Source organism: Coenobita brevimanus, chromosome 63 (genome assembly GCF_032717465.1).
Source record: "Coenobita brevimanus isolate Jiangsu-jjx chromosome 63, ASM3271746v2, whole genome shotgun sequence".
Taxonomy (NCBI): domain Eukaryota; kingdom Metazoa; phylum Arthropoda; class Malacostraca; order Decapoda; family Coenobitidae; genus Coenobita; species Coenobita brevimanus.
In genome coordinates this window covers 23,246,101-23,259,819 of record NC_137016.1, presented here as the reverse complement: position 1 = coordinate 23,259,819, position 13,719 = coordinate 23,246,101, and the positions used below count along the sequence as shown (strand labels likewise).

Here is a 13,719-nt window from a genome sequence, read left to right as displayed (position 1 = left end):
GCTAATTTGGACCACTCACCAGATGAGGCAGTACCCTGTAGTGTTGATAATTTGTCTCGTCAAGAGTTGGTTGAGTTGCAGGTTGCTGACCCTGAGTTGAAAGGTCTAGCTAACTTTGCTTGCAGTGAGGAAGAGTCAGCCGGTGCTTCTACTTGTTATTATATAAAGTCAGGAGTACTTATGAGAAAGTGGTGACCCCCAACAGCATCAGCCGACTGTGAATGGGAGGTTGTACATCAAGTTGTCATCCCTCGTGTTTGTAGGCAGGATATCATTAGAGTGGCTCATGATTCCAGTTTGGCAGGACACCTTGGAGTGAGGAAGACTGTGGCACGCATTTTGAAACACTTCTACTGGCCAGGTATCTTCAGAGATGTTTCCTGTCTTGTCACACCTGTCAAGTTGTGGGGAAGTGTAATCAGACCGAAAAGGTTGCACCTCTAGTTTCCATTCCTCCTTTTGAGGCGCCATTCACCCGTGTGTTGGTGGATATTGTGGGCCCTCTTCCTAAGACTTCTTCAGGATTTTCTTATGTGTTGACCCTGATTGATATGGCTACTCGTTATCCTGAAGCCATTCCACTTAGAAATATCTCTGCAAAGAACGTGGTTAAGGAAATGCTAGGGTTCTTCACAAAGTTTGGTCTGCCCAAGGAGGTAAAGTCAGACGGGGGAAGTAATTTCATGTCAAATGTTTTCAAGCAGACTCTGAAAGAGTTGGGCATCACCCAGATCACGTCTTCAGGTTACCATCCCCAGACCCAAGGAGCGTTGGAGAGATATCATCAAACACTCAAATCGATGCTCAAGAAATACTGTTTGGAACATCAGAAAGACGGGGATGAAGGTCTTCCATTCGTTGTATTTGCCGCAAGAGAATCTCCAAATGAATCACTGGGCTTCTCACTCTTTGAACTACTGTTTGGCCATGAAGTAAGAGGACCCCTTAAGCTACTCAAGGAATGCTGGCCGTCGGAGAAAAATGACGTCAACCTGCTGGAGTATGTGATGAAGTTCAAAGGACGGCTGTCCACTGCTTTACAGCTGGCAAGAGAGAATTCAGGAGCTGCTCAGTAGAAGATGATAAGAAGTCCAGGTTACACCACTTTCAGCCAGGAGATCAGGTTTTGATTCTGCTACCGGTGCATGGGCAACCTCTTCAAGCCAAGTTTAGTGGTCCTTATTTCATGGAGAAGAAACTCAGTGATGTCAACTATGTCATCGCCACACCAGATCATAGAAAGAACAAGCAACTATGTCACATCAACATGCTAAAGTTATATTACAGGTGGGACGAAAATAACCCAGTCTGCACTGTAGCTGTTCCACCTGAGTCTGCAAGTGAAGTTCTCCCATGCAGTATGAGCCTGAGTGATAGTTTGGGGAAGAATCCTGATATCATGAATGATCTCCAGACTAAGCTTTCTCATCTAGCTCCCGAGGAAAGGCAGGAGTTTTCGGCATTACTGCAGGAGTACCCGCAAGTGTTCCGTGCCACTCCAGGAAGAACTACTATGTTGATGCATGATGTCGGTGTTGGAGACGCAAAGCCACTTAAACTGCTTCCTTACCGTGTGAACCCAGTGAAAGTTCCTCTCATCCAGAAGGAGCTTGGCTACCTGTTGGACCACAAGATGATTGAGCCCTGTCAGAGCGAGTGCAGTTCTCCTGTCACTCTAGTCCGTAAGCCAGGTGGGTCACAGCGGCTTTGCATCGACTACAGACGTGTTAATCAGATAACCAAAACAGACACTTACCCTCTCCCTTGCGTGGAAGATTGCATAGACAAGATCGGAAAGGCTAGGTACATAAGTAAGTTTGATTTGTTAAAGGGATACTGGCAAGTACCTATGACTGAACGTGCTAGGGAGATCTCATGTTTTGTAACACTAGGAAAGACTTTTGCATGTTATGTAATGCCATATGGTATGACGAATGCACCAGCCACTTTTCAGAAGCTCATGAATGTTGTAACAGAGGGTTTGGCAGGGTGTGTTGTTTATATTGATGATTTATTAATCTTTAGTGACAACTGGAAAGATCACCTATGCCATGTCAGTAAATTTCTTGAGCATTTGGTTCAGGCTAATCTTGTAGCTAATTTATCAAAGTGTGAGTTTGGTCAAGCTAAAGTTCAGTACCTTGGGTACGTAATTGGTGATGGACACGTTGCACCACCAGGAGCTAAGGTTCAGGTTATAAGTGATCTTCCCAGACCTAAAAGTAGGAAAGAGCTACAAATATTTTTGGGAATGGTAGGTTATTACATGAAATTTGTTCTTAACTTTTCAATTCTTGTATTACCACTTACAGACCTACTTAAAAAGTGAGTTAAATTTGTCTGGACTGATAACTGTGAATCCTCTTTCAGTAAACTTAAAGCTATCCTATTAAGTCAGTCAGTGCTCGCTACTCCAAATTTTGCTAAGCCTTTTAAGATGGCTGTTGACGCAAGTGATACAGGAGCTGGGGCTGTTTTGCTGCAAGAGGATGATCAGGATATTGAACACCCTGTATCTTATTACAGTAAGAAGTTCACTCCACCTCAAAAGAACTACTCAACTATTGAGAAAGAGCTTTTGGCCTTGATTTTGGGTTTACAGCATTTTTCATTTTATTTGTGTTCTGATTTTGACCCCATAGTCATTTATACCGATCATAACCCACTGAAATTCCTTAGTAAGTTTAAAGATAAAAATCAGAGATTGACAAGATGGAGTCTACTTCTTCAGGAGTATTCATTAGACATACAATATGTTAAGGGGAAAGAAAATGTTATTGCAGATTGCTTATCTAGACTTTAGACAGATTGTTTTACAGTAATAAGAAATTTCCTTTGTAATTTTTTTTTTTTTTTTTGTGGGGAGGTGTTGCATAGCCTATGATTTCATCATCCTTTGTATAATTCTAACATACAGTATGCTGCATGTTTGATCACGATTCGCCTCGCGGCTTCCATAGTGACCAAGTTTCCATGTTCTACCTCATTCCCCCCTTCTCCTCCCTTATAGTAGAGTAAGTCGTTCTTTCTGTTGTTCAGAGCAGGAGTGTCAACTCTTTGTCCCCTATGGCTTCATTTGCGTGTCCTTCTTACAAGTTGTATCAAGCTCTGCTGGCCCCTATATAATGAGCTCAGTCTCTGCATTAATTGCCACTTAGATCTACTCCTCATTTTGTTCACATCTCTGTCCTCTCCTGTACAGTTGTTATTATTTTTGTGAGTGCTCGTGAAGTCTCCAACCATCTAGCTGCTGTGTAATTTGAGTATAAGTGTTGCTGCCTTTTTTTTCTTGTACTGTATAGCATAAGGTGTTGGTTCGTGGGCCTGGTGAGGTTTTTGTGATTAATGTAAAGTTTTTACTGTCAGCCAGTAGTAATAATATTTTGTATCTGTAATAATATATCTTGCATTAACTGAGCATTATCCGGTTTTCTCATTTTATCAGGGCTGACTTAGATAAATTTACTCTTGCTAATTTCGTGTTAATAGAGGCTATTGCAGTTAACCATATATTTAACCTGTTTTTTGCCATTACATTATCCTTATGAGTCCTGAATGTTTAGTTGTTAGTTTGAGCATTAAACTTTGACTTGTAATTTTACCTAACTCTTTTGTGCTGAACTTGAAACTTTACGTGACAGTAGTCATTTTAGTATTCTCACTTGAAGTGTTCATTATCTCTCTCTGTTCCGTAACGATATATATATATATATATATATATATATATATATATATATATATATATATATATATATATATATATATATATATATATATATATTGTGTGTGTGTATGTGTCAACAGTCCCATATTGATTGGTGGCTGCATTTGCGGTTCGTTTTTCCGACTAAACGTGGGTGTTGGTCAGATGCACAGCCATCCGCCGAAGAGGATGACGTCCAGCGTGTTTCGGTTTTCACGATTTTTTTTTTCCTTAATGCAAAGAAGAAGGAACCAAAGGCTAGAAGCCATTTGATCACATTAACCTCTCACAGTACGATGACATCTTGTTTGTAGTTTAGCCACTGCCAGACGATTTTATGAAGGTAAAAGAGTGCCCAGCTAGGTTACGAAGTGATTACTGAAGGCAGTATGTGACCCTCAGTTTCGAAAACTGTTTGGTTTATTTAAAATGTTTTTGTTCTTTATTATTTTGGTTTATATTAATCTAACGATGGTAAGAATATAACTGAAAGTTACTTTAATAACTAAGAAGATCAACCCTCTTGGCACGAACTGAGAAATTTGGAGTATAGTCCACTTTAAGACTAACGATTTTATGCATTTCACTGAGATACACGGCAGTCCCATGGATAAGCTTGGTGGATTGAGGGGTAGTTTGAGTATTTCCTAAAGAATGTGTGTGCTGAGATTGTTTAACGGTGGCACGTTGAACAGAAAATGCATTAAATTTCTTCAACACGTACATAAATTGTGAAAAACTGGTATTAGTAATAGATATCAACTTCCCACAGGTTCAGTAGGCTGAACCGTTTTTTTTTTTCTTTTTTTGTTTTTTGATCTTTAGATGTGGAAGCATCTCTATTAGCGGCTCTGTCTGCTTTGGAAATGAGGTGCCTCAATTCCACAGACTTGACCGACTTTAGCAAAGCACCTCATTAGGGTCCTATAGCTCCCGCTTCATAGCTGTAGGCTTTTGTGACTTAAGCAAAGTATCGTATTTCGGCGCTGATGTTCCATCGTTTATCTAATGTTTTTGTACCTGTTCAATCCTGCACAGCCACTGAGTGTCAAGGGTCCTTTTTCGCCCATGTATGGGGTATATTTGCCATGTGCCTCTGTATGGGAGGGGAGGAGGTGAGGAGGGGAAGAAGGAAGTCTTTACATACACCACATATAAACATGGTAACATCAAAGGCTTTCCGTTTCAGTCCCCATCGTCCCACTGACTCCCTCCAGATTCCTCTCTGATGGTGAACTGAGACAGTTGAAAGCAAGAATACTTGGGAAGGGAAGGGCAGGGATTTGAAGAAGACAGCAATGAAAGGGAGCTGTTTTGGTTTCTATTTGCCGATGATGTAGTGTCATAAGAGATGAGAAGTGAAAGTTGGCGGGTACGGTGGAGGAACTTGGTGAAATGCAATGTAAGTTTGTATTCTAAGAGGCGCATTTAGAGCTACTGGGTGTTAACTAAAGGATGGAGAAACAAATAATGTGATGGTATTTATGTATTGTTATAGGGGAGTATATTACGGTGCACTCTTAACCCTTAATTAAGCACCCAAAGGAATAAGGTAAAGCTTACAAGAAAACTAACTCAACTTTTAATGTACACTATAACATACACACACCAAAGAAGAAACCAGGATTCCTTTTGCAAACGAGGGCTATATAAAGGCCTCAGAATACAAATATAAAAACGAGTTATTTCTTACCTAACCAGAATACAAACAGTGGAGGCTAAGTGCTCACAAAGCTCGGGGAAAATTGGAGAATTTCTTGATGATATAATCCAGATATAAATCACACACTAGTGTAAATGGAGAAGTGAACCCAAAAATGGAAAATGGTGCACGAACAGTGTGTTTTGTAATCAAAGTCACGTATTGCATAATGTGAGAAAATAAGTGGAAAACTGCAACACAATGTGACAAAAGTGTAACGTGACAGTAAATATGAAAATATGACAAAAATGTCTCTCTCTCACATTGTCCTCAAGCTAATGAAGCAGACTTACTCTGCCTCTCTCGGCTAACTAACCACTAGGCTGTCTTAAAAGTAATTTAAAACCAATTATAAACAATCGAGGCACCTGCTACCAATGGAAGCCTTACACATACTTCACAAAACCAATGGCGTGCCATCAAGAAAGCAAAGAAAGCGTTATTTAGGCTTCTACTGGGAAATACTCTCATTTTGCTCCTCCCGCACTATAAGTTACACCCACTATGTTCAAGGACATAAGGATTTTCTGCCTAATATATGGGAAAGCAATTAGTGTGTTATCAGTCCAGAAGGCAAAGTTAACCGCTAAGTAAACAGAGCTGAGGTCAAGGGTTACCCTTTACAGGCAGCAAAACTGATAAGAGAAAAGATTTATCGATCTTGGTGGCTCACTTCTCTCTCCTTTCATTATCATCATATCTTCTATTTCACCCATTCAGTACTAGAGTAACTACGCCAGTGACACCTCCCTTCTGAGAGAAGAAATTTCCCAATGGGAAATTTCTAGATAATGTATAATTTAAGTTCTGGACACATAATCTGCTAATACATTATTAACACCTTTAAAATGTCTCACATCAAGGGAATATTCCTGAAAAAATAGGACCCAGCGGGTCAATCTAACATTCTTGTCCTTAAACTGGAACAAAAATTTCAGAGGGTGGTGATCAGCGTTCACTACATCACCTGACCCTGGACCAACATACATAGGGAAGTGTTGAAGGGCAACTATGAGTGCAAGGAGTTCTTTCTCAATAGTTGAATAATTTCTCTGGGCCTTATTGAACTTTTTGCTAAAATAGCACACAGGCATCTCAAAGCCTTGATCATTATCCTGAAGCAAAACTGTGCCAGCCCCAAGGCCACTGGCATCAACAACTAATTTAAAGGGTTTATCAAAATTGGGAGCTTGAAGCACTGGGTGACTTGATAGGATGGCTTTGACTTTAGAATAGGCTTCCTCACATTCTGGCTTCCACTTATACTTGACTCCTTTTCTTAACAAATCAGTGAGGGGAGGTACAAGATCAGAGAAGTTCAGGACAAAACGTATGTAATACCCTACCATACCCAAGAATCGTTGCAACTTCCTCTTATTTTTGGGTTGGGGGGAATTGACTATGGCCTGAACTTTAACATCAGGTGGACTCACTTGGCCTAAACAGACCACATAACCTAGGTACTGCACTTGAGCCCTCACAGATTCACATTTAGTTAAATTAGCACTAAATTAGCAGAGGACAGTCTCTACAGCAAGCATCTAGTTGGCTCAAGTGTAACAACACTTGAGCCAGGTTTCACTAAAAATAACATCATTAATGTAAGTTTTACAACCTTCAATATCCTTGGTGAGATCATTCATCAGCCTTTGGAAGGTGGCAGGAGCATTCTTCATACCATAGGGCATGACCTTACATTTATAAAAATTGCCACTGATCACAAAACAGGAAATTTCTTGGGCCCTTTCTGTGAGTGGGACTTGCCAATATCCCTTCATCAAATCTAATTTTGTAATAAACTTAGCATTGCCTGTCGGATCCACACAATCATCTACTCTAGGAAGTGGGTAGGTGTCAGTCTTGGTAAGGGAGTTGACTTTATGATAATCAATACAAAAGTGATGTGACCCATCGGGTTTTGGAACCACTTTGACCGGGGAACACCACTCACTTTGACAGGACTCGATTCACCCCTGCTGCAACATGTAGTTCAGTTCCTCTTGAAAGATGGTCTGCTTCTGAGGACTAACCCGGTAGGGGGACTGCTTTACAGGGTTGGCATCACTAATGTCCACATCATGCTATGCCACTTCCATCCGTCCTGGTGTGTCCTGGAAGACATCAGGGAACTACATGAGAAGGGCAAAAGCTCGGCACACTGTTCTGCAGTCAGATGGTAGAGTTTATCAGTCAGTGCACTCCAAGCTTCCTGGTTTTCTCTCCAACTGGCTGTCTGGTCCAAAGTCAAAGGGCAGCCCTCGTCCTCCACCAACTTGACATTCAACACCACGCATGCAGCACTTGGGAGGTCCACGTCTCACCTGTGGTACTCCTTCAACATATATACATGGCACAATCTTCGTTCCTTCCTCCGGTCTGGGGTTAAAATGGCATAATTTACTTCACCTACCCTCTTCTCCACTACATAAGGGCCTGCAAAACTTGCCTGCAGAGGCTGACCATGAATGGGAAGCAAGACAGGAACTTGATCGCCTGGGTAAAACACCCTGTTCCTAACTTTCTTAGAGTGGTCATACCACCTTTTCATCTTCTCCTGAGATGACTCCAAGTGTGCCCTGGCTACTTCCATACTCTAGGCCAGTCTTTCTTTAAATTTTGGCATATAGTCTAACAAGTTAATTTGGTCATCATACTTGACCCATTGTTCTTTGAGGAGTTTATGAGGACCTCTTATTTCATGGCCAAAGATGAACTGAAATGGGGAGTAGCCCAAGAACTCACATTTTCAACAAAACTCATCATTTTAAGCATACTCTTCAGAGTTTGGTGATACCTCTCTAATGCACCCTGACTCTGAGGATGATATGGTGAGGAAGTTATCTGCGAGATTCCTAACTCCTTAAGGGTTTGTCTGAACAGCCTGGAATTAAAATTACTGCCTTGATCTGACTGAACTTCCTTAGAGAGACCAAAATGGGTAAAGAAGGTCAGCATCTTCTTTACAACCAATTTAGCTGAAAATTTTTCCAAGGGAATGGCTTCGGGATATCTAGTGGCCATGTCTAACATTGTGAGGATGTACTGGTGGCATGAGCAGGTTTTAGGCAAATGGCCAACAATGTCCTCATGAACTCTTGTGAATGGGGCCTCAAAATCTGGTAGAGGAATCAAAGGAGCCGCAGGGATGGGCTTATTGCTATTACAGACTAGCTGACAGGTGTGACATGACCTACAGACCCGGGAGACATCTCGACGGATTCCAGGCCAGTAAAAATGCTGCCAGATGCGGGAGAGAGTCTTTCTCACCCCTAAGTGACCTGCTAAAGAAGAGTCATGAGCAATGAACATAATTTTTGGCCTATAGGGTCTTGGAACCACCACCTGATGTAGAGTCTCCCACTCGTTATCATGAGCAACACTAAAAGGTCTCCATCTTCACATTAACACGTTGTTTGGTCTTAAATAGTAACACTCTATCAGTTCAGACTCATATTAATCTTCCCTATCTGCTAAGTCAATTAGAGTGGCAATCTCTGGATCAGATCTTTGCATAAGAGCTAACTTTCCACTTGCATCAGTCTGGGGGGAATCGTCATCCTCTGAGTCATTTAATTGGGCGAAAAAGGTATCACCAAACCCAATATCATCATCGGCATTGCCAGTGCCATTACTGTCAGCATTCTCATGGCTGACTGTCGCCATCTTAACTCTAGTTACAGCACATGCGGGAAACAATTTAGGATCCAACTTTTTAGTCCTATCCTCACTCAGGGGAGTTTTTGACACGCAGGGAACAGCACTCACCTGTCCTCCTGCCAAGTCATTACCCAAAAGGAAAGTGACCCCTTGTACAGGACGCTGGTCAACAACACCCACACACACTGAACCAGTAACTAACTCTGACTGGAGCTTCACCTCAACTAGGGGAACAAATACAAACTCAGCTATACCCTGCAACAAGACACATTCATTAGGGTCAGTTACATCAACAATTCCCTTCAACATTAGTGACTATGAAGCTCCTGTGTCTCTAAGTATAGTGACTTTCTTGCCACCTTTTCCATCAAGTGAAACTAATCCCTTAGATATAAAGTTAGCAAATAAATGATCTGGGGAGTAGTCACTTTGTATACTGCTTGGGGAAGGACACTCTCATGGAGTCTTATTACCACTCTCACTTGATCCTGATGGCTGCACTGCTCCAGTCTTACAAGTGTCTAACAATGGTTCTACGGGAGTCTATCTATCCACCACTGACAGCTCCACTCTGGCCTTATCAACAATATGCACCTGCTGGGGTAGTGTCTGACTACCGCTAACAATATCTGTGGGTGGCTGCTCTCTGTTGGTGTCAAAAGATCCCCGAGAGTTTACAAAAGTAACAGGTTTCACATTGGAACTTTTCCTTCGTTTTTTCCAGCACCAATCCTCCAAGTGCCCCGTTTTCTGGCAATACTGGCAAAACCTGACACTTTTCTTGACCCTCTGGCAACACTGTCCTCACCTACTTTCGTGGAACTAACATGCTCTGGGGTTGCATTGTTCCCACTAGTGTCACTTGACATTAACTTGCCTTTACCAGAAGAAGGGTTCACAAAAACTGGTTGGTTCACTCTCCTACCCTTAACAATTGACTGAAGCTTACGTTCGTGCTTATGAATTATACTATAACTCTCTGCTACAACAGCAGCCTCAGCTAGGGTATCTAAGTCTTTCTCCACTAGGTATGTAACCAAATCCCTATGTTACCCGTGAAGTTCTCCAAGATCTTTAATTCTCTCAATTTACAGAAATCAACACTCTTAGAATGCAACCATTGATCATATAAGTCTGTAAGCACTCTAGAATATTCCACATGAGTCTGATTTTTCTGTTTAAAGGTAGATCTAAATTTAAGCCTGTATGCCTCTGGCACGAGTTCATATGCTTTTAGAATGACCTCTTTTAAAGAATCATAGTTAGCACTTTGATCAACAGATAAAGAAATATAAGCCTCTTGAGCCTTTCCATTCAAAACACTCTGCAGCAGTACTGTCCAAGAGTCCTTTGGCCACAAGAGACGCCCTGCCACCTTGTCAAACATATGGAAGTACGTAGTGACGTCTTGCTCATTAAAGGGAGGTACTAGCTTAATGTTCCTAGCAACATCAAAAGATTCCCTGGCAGATGAACTACTACTAGCTAGAGGTGAACTGTCAGAAATCTTCAGTCTGATTTCATAATTCATTTCTTTTTGTCTCATTTGAGCCTGTAATTCTAATTCTTTAATTTTAGCATTGGATTCTGTTTCTCTCATTTTAGCATTCCATTCTTGTTCTCTCATTTTTGCTTGCGTTTCTAGTTCCCTCAGCTTAATTCTGGCTAACTCAAGTTGCATTTTGTCACCAGTATCATGAGCAGAAAAATCACTAGGGCCCGGTATCTCCGACGCCAAAGGCTTAGGGTCAACACCTTGTGCAGTATCAGATGACCTAGAACTAACTATCGAGGACTCACTTTGCTCAAACAGCATGTCCAATAATAAATCAAGTAACTTAGTCTTAGTGATTGAGGCAGGAAATCTCAACTGTAAGGCCTGGGCAAGCAATATGAGCTCGTGTTTTGTGAGTATTTTGACTCTGGTTGGGGAAGGCTTAGAATCCAAAAATGCTTTCACATCATTATCATTCATTAGTGCCATGATTTCTGATTATAGTTACGTAGGTAAGAGTAAGCACTGTGTATGTGGCCAAGGTTGCCAATATTATGTCACAGAGCTATCCTGGCAGGAGGTCGCCAAATTGTTATGGGGGAATATATTACGGTGCACTCTTAGCCATTAATTAATCACCAAAAGGGATAATGTAAAGCTTACAAGAAAACTAAATTAACTTTACTGTACATTATATATAACATACACACACCAAAGAAGAAACCAGGATTCCTTTTGCAAACGAGGGCTATATATAGGCCTCAGAATACAAATATAAAAACGAGTTATTTCTTACCTAACCAGAATACAAACAGTGGAGGCTAAGTGCTCACAAAGCTCGGGGAAAATTGGAGAATTTCTTGATGATATAATCCAGATATAAATCACACACTAGTGTAAATGGAGAAGTGAACCCAAAAATGGGAAATGGTGTACAAACAAAGTGTTTTGTAATCAAAGTCACGTATTGAGTAATGTGAGAACATAAGAGGAGAAGTTCAACACAGTGTGAGAACAGTGTAACATGACAGTAAATATGAAAATGTGACAAATATGTGTCTCTCTCACATTGTCCTCAAGCTTATAAATCAGACTTACTCCGCCTCTCTCAGCTAACTAACCACTAGGCTGTATTAAAACTAATCTATAACCAATTATAAACAATAGAGGCACCTGCTACCAATGGAAGCCTTACACATATTTCACAAAACCAATGGCGTGCCATCAAGAAAGCAAAGAAAGCGTTATTTAGGCTTCTACTGGGAAATACTCTCATTTTGCTCCTCCCGCACTATAATTTACACCCACTATGTTCAAGGACATAAGGATTTTCTGCCTAATATATGGGAAAGCAATTAGTGTGTTATCAGTCCAGAAGGCAAAGTTAACCGCTGAGTAAACAGAGCTGAAGTCAAGGGTTACCCATTACAGGTAGGAAAACTGATAAGAGAAAAGATTTATCGATCTTGGCGGCTCGCTTTTCTCTCCTTTCATTATCATCTTATCTTCTATTTCACGCATTCACTACGCGGGTATCTATGCCAGTGACAGTATTCAGGCAATGCAGTGAACAAAGACGGCAGTACAGGGCATGAATCAATGGAAAGAGTGCAACAATAAAGGAATGTGGCAAGGGAACTTATAGTAGTAACAAGAAACTGGAATGTAAGAGTGAATAAAAAGAGCCAGTTTGATGAGAGTGTACAGTATTAGTTTCACTATAAACCCCGTTTAGCAGATATGGTCCATTTATGTATTTATATTTCTTGTCGCCAGATGATGTTATTCACCTTGGGAAAGACATCTGGTACTGAAGGAATTATTGAAGGTACATCTAACCCACCCGATTCGAAAAGTCTTTAGAACCTTGTTTTCCCTCAGCTGTTGAACCAGTCGTGGCATATCATACCATTTTGATATTGTCATGAAAATTGCCTTCCGGTTGTACCAGTCACTTTCCAAAAGAAGAGCCAGATGCAGCAGGAAAAGGCCGAAAATGCAACCTTACTCTCTCAGACATATTCAACATCTGTGATGTGAACGACCTTCTGGAATATTTTATTTCAGCTAATTCATTCATTCATTGCCAGATGCCATGTATCCCAAACGGGGTGGCCAAGGGCTTAGAGTTAATTATTTTACAGGGAGGGGCACTAATCCTCCACCAACCCCACTTGATACGTAGGGATGCCAACAGCATCTGGTGTTCCCAGGCTGTCACCCATCCAAGTACTAACCAGACCCAACGTTGCTTAACTTCGCTGATCGGACGGGAAGCGGTGTATTCAACGTGGTATGGCTAATGATATGTGATATTATTTTGCTGAGTGAATTTAGGAACCTAAAATTGTCAAGGAAACTTCAGATAATTAGGTAAATGTTGAGTAAAATTATGGGGGTATAAATAAGAGAATGTGTATTATCTCCAGCATGAAGATGAATATCATTTCTGATCGCTTAAATACAAAAGACATCCCAAAGAAAAAAAAAAAAAACTGACAATAGGAAAAAAGAAAAGGACACCTGCAGACTCTACCACCAACACTGTTACCTTTAGCCTGAGCTGCCTTGAGCTCAGACAAAGGACATTCCCTGCCTCACCTCAGCCTCTCAGCCGCCTCAAAAAACCCAGACACATTTTCACGTGTGCCAGTCGGGCGTGCGGCTCATAATGAAGGCACCGAGGCAGACAGACGGGGGAGGCGAGGGGATCAGTGCTGAATGTGCTGCCTTGCTTCCCTGGCATGACGACTTACTTTATTACACGCTGACTTGTTTATTTGGCCTGGTGACTTTTTTTGTTCTCTTCACAATGATTTACAATCTGTTCATGGTGATATTTTTTTGGTTACTTTCTTTGCTTGGTGACTTGTTTATTTTGTTTTTATGGATTATTTTCTTGGTTCGATAAATTATATGCTTTTCATGGTGATATTTTCGTGGTTACTGACTGTGCTTGGTACCTTATTTATTTTCCATGTTGACGTATTTGAAACTGGGCGTTAATGATTTTACAACATAACACTGATATAATTTAAAAAAAGCGTAACATGGAAGAGGTTCATGGTTGAAATCCTACGAAGGTCAGTGAACTTACTGACATTATTATATATTTTGCTCACTTTACTCCCCCACCTCCCTTTTGTTGTGAAATTGCGCTCC

General features: G+C 41.0%; 1 non-coding gene across 1 annotated transcript; it reads right to left on the bottom strand.

The window, feature by feature from the left end:
• Window positions 1-12,745: 12,745 nt before the first annotated feature.
• Window positions 12,746-12,864, bottom strand: LOC145404543 (5S ribosomal RNA). Its single transcript, XR_013898200.1, has one exon. It is a non-coding gene; the product is annotated as a 5S ribosomal RNA (ribosomal RNA).
• Window positions 12,865-13,719: the final 855 nt, after the last annotated feature.